The sequence below is a fragment of the Oryx dammah genome, unplaced genomic scaffold (genome assembly GCF_014754425.2).
Source record: "Oryx dammah isolate SB20612 unplaced genomic scaffold, SCBI_Odam_1.1 HiC_scaffold_27, whole genome shotgun sequence".
Taxonomy (NCBI): Eukaryota; Metazoa; Chordata; class Mammalia; order Artiodactyla; family Bovidae; genus Oryx; species Oryx dammah.
The window spans coordinates 133,805,329-133,811,095 of record NW_024070211.1 but is presented as its reverse complement, the minus strand read 5'-3'; the positions used below and the strand labels follow the sequence as shown (position 1 = coordinate 133,811,095).

Below are 5,767 nucleotides of genomic sequence, written 5' to 3'. Positions count from 1 at the left end.
GAACTCTGGATGTCACTGGCGATAGTTACTTCCTTCCTCTGCCATCAGATGGTGGACTATACCAGAGAAGCCTGGCATGCTGCAGTTCATGGGGTTGTAAAGCATCAGACATGATTTAGTGACTGAACAACAACAACAGTGTTATCCCTGGTACATAGGAGGTAGCAACCCCCTAAAAATGCTTTTGGAATGAATGAATAAATTGCTATGTTTAATCCATATATCACTACTCTTTTTTTTTAATCCATAAAAACTTTGGTGTTTATTTAATAAAAACAAGAGTAGTCTCTTATGTAACCATAATACAATGATCAAAATCAGGAAATTAACTTTGATATAGTATATTGTATTATCTGCAGCTATTATTTAAAAAAATTGAAAACTATCCCAATACGTTATTTTTTTCTTTTTTCTTTTCTTTTACTTTATTTTAGTTTACAATACTGTATTGGTTTTGCCATACATCAACATGAATCCACCACAGGTGTACATGAGTTCCCAATCCTGAACCCTCCTCGCACCTCCCTCCCTATACCATCTCTTTGGGTCATCCCAGTGCAACAGCCCCAAGCATCCTGTATCCTGCATCAAACATAGACTGGCGATTCATTTCTTACAAGATATTATACATGTTTCAATGCCATTCTTCCAAACCATCCCATCCTCTCTCTCTCCCACAGAGTCCAAAAGTCTGTTCTATACATCTGTGTCTCTTTTGCTGTCTCACATATAGGGTTATCATTACCATCTTTCTAAATTCCATATATATGTGTTAGTATACCATATTGGTGTTTTTCTTTCTGGCTTACTTCACACTGTATAATTGGCTCCAGTTTCATCCACCTCATTAGAACTGATTCAAATGTATTCTTTTTAATGGCTGAGTAATACTCCATTGTGTATATGTACCACAGCTTTCTTATCCATTCATCTGCTGATGGACATCTAGGTTGCTTCCATGTCCTGGCTATTAAATCATTCTTATATGCAAAAAATTAAGCAGGCTATACAGTTGAGGGCTGTGTGTAAATCCCATTTCCTGGGAATTAGTGACCGATTAGTGTTCCAGTTATAGGGCAATCCAGAATTTCTTCTTTTATTATCCCAATTCCAGGGTTAAATGTTTTTCTGCCCCATCACTGTCTTAAAGTGGCCTATGCTGTCAAGGGAATCCAAATCTGTCCTCTTTATTCTGCTTCCATGTGGACAGCTCATCCCTGCCACCCTCCATCCAGTGCCGGCTGCCCTCCTGTGCTAACCTCCCAGGCCAGCTCTTGTGTCCTGCTCTGTACCATGCCCCTGAAGGCTGCAGAAGAGGAGGGTGCTAGGGAACCTGTGGCTGAGAGTGAAGAGCCTGCAGTCATGACCATTGATGAGAATCACGAGTTGGGCCCTTTACAGACCATCACGTGCTGCCAACTGGTGAAGGCTGTGAACTTGGATGACAGAACTGCTTGTCTGTGAACAGTGACAGGGCACGGTTAAGGGTTACTGGTGCCACAAATACAGATTCCTTTATTCTTGGGGCCATTGGGAGGTACCACAGGTGCCGGGGGCACCCAGGACTCTGCTTCAGATCTTGAAAAGCTTCCTCAGTTTATGAAATAGGCTGTCAGTAACTATTACCATTCAATGAAACAAGCTGCCAGCCACCGCTTTGTCTAATGTCCTCCTCAGTGTGAGAAATCCTCTTAGGCTCCTTGATATGCATCCCTCCCCTTTGGCTGACAGCACACAGCTTTTTGTGGGGCAAAATACTTTTGTTCCCAAGACATATTGTTCCCAAGAAATAAATTCACACTGAGTTCACAAGTTTCTCTTTGCATCTTTTCCATTAATCCTTATTTCTCTGGAAACAGCACAAATAATACCCAATATTTCTTAAAAAATTTTTTTTAATTAAATTTTTATGTTATCTTATAAAAGTTTCAAACATGCAAAAGATTATGTCTCAGAAAGAAGCATATTTTTATAACTTTTATGGAATCTGTATAGGTACATATTTAAAATGTCAAATTGATGTAGATCACAAAAGGAAAAATAAAGATCTCCTGTCTACTTATAACAGGAAGTCTCTGTCCCCACTGTCCATAGTTTCTTCCAGAAAACATCTTTCACATACTTGTGCTTTTTAAAAAGTTATTATTATTCATGCAGCCCTGGAGGGGCAAAAAGAGACTTTAATAAGGGGAGGGAGGATCCACCAGAATAAGAAGAGATACAGCGACCATGGGAGCAGAGGAACCAGAGCAGGCAGGAGGCCCTGGTAGGGATGCTCTGGAGGAATCTCCTCTCCACGTCTAGCACAGGCACTGCTCTGACAGACAAGGTGAATCAGCACCCCCTCTCAGCTGGGAGGGCAAGAAGCAACCCCTGGGGCCAAAGACAGCCTAGCTTTTAGGTCCCAGCTCCTAGGCATGTCTGGAGGTCACCAGTTCAGCCTTTGTCCCCAGCCAGTGCTGGGTGGCCAACTGCAGGCAAAGCTCAGGAAGCTGGCAGAGGGTCCCTACCACTTCTACTGGGCCCAAGGAGACAGGAGGATGAGGGAGAGGAACGCAAGTCTGAAACCTCCCTCCATTCCCACCTGGGGTGGCTCTGGGGAGGAACAGTAGTCGCCTTCTGGCCCCAGGCCCTCGCAGACCCACAGCAAACAATAAGGTACAATCACTGGGACCAACCTGTCACAGTCACTGGAGATGGAGATCATTTGTTTCTTAAAAAAAAAAAAAAAAAAAAGACAAAAAGGTTGCAGTCTCCTACAAGCACAGTTTTATGTTTCAAGATGTTAAGAAGAATGATCTGTCCTGGCCCAGCCCATCAGAAGCAAGCCTGACCAGGCACATGTGGCCTCAGAGTAGGTCCACTGCTGTTTTGTGGCCCAGCGAGCAAGCACAACACCCACCTCCTGCATCTAATGCCCACCCCAACCCAGCTCTGCTCTGCTACCGCCATCTCTGCACTCTGGGAAGTTAACTCCAGGATGCCTTTGCAGAGACATGGGGGAGTCTGAGGGGTAAGGCCATGAGATCCAGCCAGATAGTTTAAACATTCTTGAGGAACTCCTCCGCCACAAAGCGCTCACAAGCATTGACCAACGGCTTCAACTCACTGATCTCCTTGTCAATTTCTTCCATGAAGGGGATCACAAAGTCCACAAAGTTGTGTTTATATGTCTGCTCTGTGTGGAAGTTGGTGAACAGAAAGCTGATGTCATACCCCTCCACTGGTTTCCTTCAGAGGATAAAGAAGTTCTCTGTTCGCATCATGATGAGGTGCATGAACTTGTGACATAGAATCATCTCTGTTTCATCAGCCTGTTTCACAGCAATGCTGACCCTGACAGAGTTGATGGAGCATTCCATCAGAATCTTTTCCTTCTCAGCCCTGCTGATGGCCATGGGTTGTAGAATGAGCTCTTCGCTACTTCTGACTTCCACTTCTGGCTTGTGTTGTTCCACTATCTGAGAGGAGAAATCCTCCAAGTAGAGGGCAGCCTGCAGCATGGCCTGCTCCACACTCAGGTAGGGCTGGAGAGTGGCAGTCATCGTAGACGCTGGCTGGGCAGGAAAGCAAAAGTGCAGAAGTAGCCAGCCCAGCAATGCTGGACCTGTTTCACTTGTGCTTTTTTAGAAGTTTATTTTTTAATTGGAGGAAAATTGCTTTACAATGTTACATCAGTTTCTGCCATACAACAATGCGAATCAACCATGATTATACATCTATTCTACCATTCTTGAGTCTCCCTCCCTTCCTCCCATCCCTCCCCTCTAGGTCATCACAGAGCTCCAGGCTGGGCTCACTGTATTATATAGCTACTTCTCACCAGCTATTTTCCACATTTTAGTGTATATATGTAGATACTACTTTCTCCATTCATACCACTTTCTCTTTACCCCATTGTGTCCACAAATCTGTTTTCTACATCTGCTTCCTTCCCTGAAAATAGGTTCATCAATACTTTTTTCTAGATTCCATATACATGCATTAATATATAATATTTGTTTTTCTCTTTCTGAATTACTTCACTCTGTATAACATGCTCTAGGTTCATCCACCTCACTAAAACTGACTTAAATTTGTTCTTTTGTATGGTTGAGTAATATTCCATGGTATAAATGTACTGCATCTTCTTTATCCATTCATCTGCTGATGAACACTTAGGTTGCTTCCAGGTCCTGGCTATTGTAAATAGTGATGCAATGAATATAGGCATATGTGTATATTTTAGAGTTGTGGTCTTCTCAAGGGTATATGCCCAGCAGTGGAATTGCTGGGTCACATGGTAGATTTATTCCTAGTTTTTAAAGGAATCTCCATACCTGTGCTTTCTAAAATTATAAAATAGGTTCCTACTGTGTACACTATTCCATACTCTCCTTATCAGCACATCTATGTTGGTATCAGGTAGCATGAGCTGCTATAACATGCAGACCACTGATCTTAGTGGCTGAACTCAATGGAAGTTCATGTGTAGCCAATATGAAACCCCACACAGGTGCTCACAATAAACATGCAGCTTTCCCCCAACAGCAAAGCTTCTTCCCTACATTTTCTTCATCAATATACAATTTCCAAGGCCACTGTGCTCCTTCCCATCAATATGCAAATTTGGGGCATCAAGTATGGGTAATTTTTTTTTTTTTTTTAGCAGATCGTGGTTGCTTGCATCCCACTGGCTAGAACTTGGTCACATGGCTGTCCTCCCTTCAAGGGAAAATGGGGCATTTGGTCTAATCCAGGCTCATGAAAACAAAGGCATGAATTGGATGAATAGCCAGAAGTCTGCGGCAGTTTACCCTCTGGTAGCATTCCACCTTTGAAGACAAAGTGAATGTGATTTTCTTTTAGGAAAAAGAATTTCTCTGGGCTATGCCATTGCTATATCCAACTCCCTGGAGGAAAGGATGCCCAGTGCCCTCTATCAGATCTGGAGTGTGGGATCCCGGCATCCCAGCCACCTGTAGATTAACAATACAATCTATCTGCTTCCCTTTCAGGCCCTTTAGATACCCAGTGATGGAAAAGGGACATAATAATACCATAATAAGAGGTCTTCTAAGGCTCCAACATTGAAAGGTTGCTCTTTGGGCTGGGTTCATGATCTCTTTGGCAACATAAATCTTACAACTTAGAGGATCTCTCATCTATTTGTCTCTAGTCAGTTCTATGTGCCTCAAAACATGAACAAAATTCTTTCCTAGGCATAGTTCCAACCCAGATTTGGTTTTTTGTTTTACTTCCTCACCCCCTGTCCTTCTCTCTTAACCTTGAGTTTGTCAGAAACACAGGGCATGGATGTAAGCTGCACACATCTGATCTTTGCCTTAGAAATAAGTTGAAGGAGTACATTCCTTAGCAAACTTCTCTCAATCTTATCTTTAATTTTTGGTGGCATAGAACCCATATTCTAAAAGTTTGAATCCCCAAATTTCTGAATCTTCTTTATTCCCTCTCATTTTTGTTTGCAAACATACCAATTCTACCCAGAGCTTATACCTTCTTTATAGCATTTTGCTAAAAGCAGAAAGTAAAAGCAGCACAGTTTATTTCCTACACCCTTACTTAGAGCAGAGCTTCCCAGGTGGGTGATGCTAATGCTAAAGAACCCATCTGCCAATGCAGGAGACATAAGAGATGTGGGTTCAATCCCTGGGTCAGGAAGATCACCGGGAGGAGAGCATGGCAACCCACTCAAGTATTCTTGCCTGGAAAATCTCCTGGACAGGGAGCCTGATGGGCTACAATTGATAGGGTCATAAAGAGTTGA

At 42.8% G+C, this 5,767-nt stretch overlaps 1 pseudogene; it reads right to left on the bottom strand.

Moving 5' to 3' along the window:
* Positions 1-3,041: 3,041 nt before the first annotated feature.
* On the bottom strand, positions 3,042-3,545 carry LOC120854066 (annotated as a pseudogene).
* Between the last annotated feature and the right edge of the window lie 2,222 nt (positions 3,546-5,767).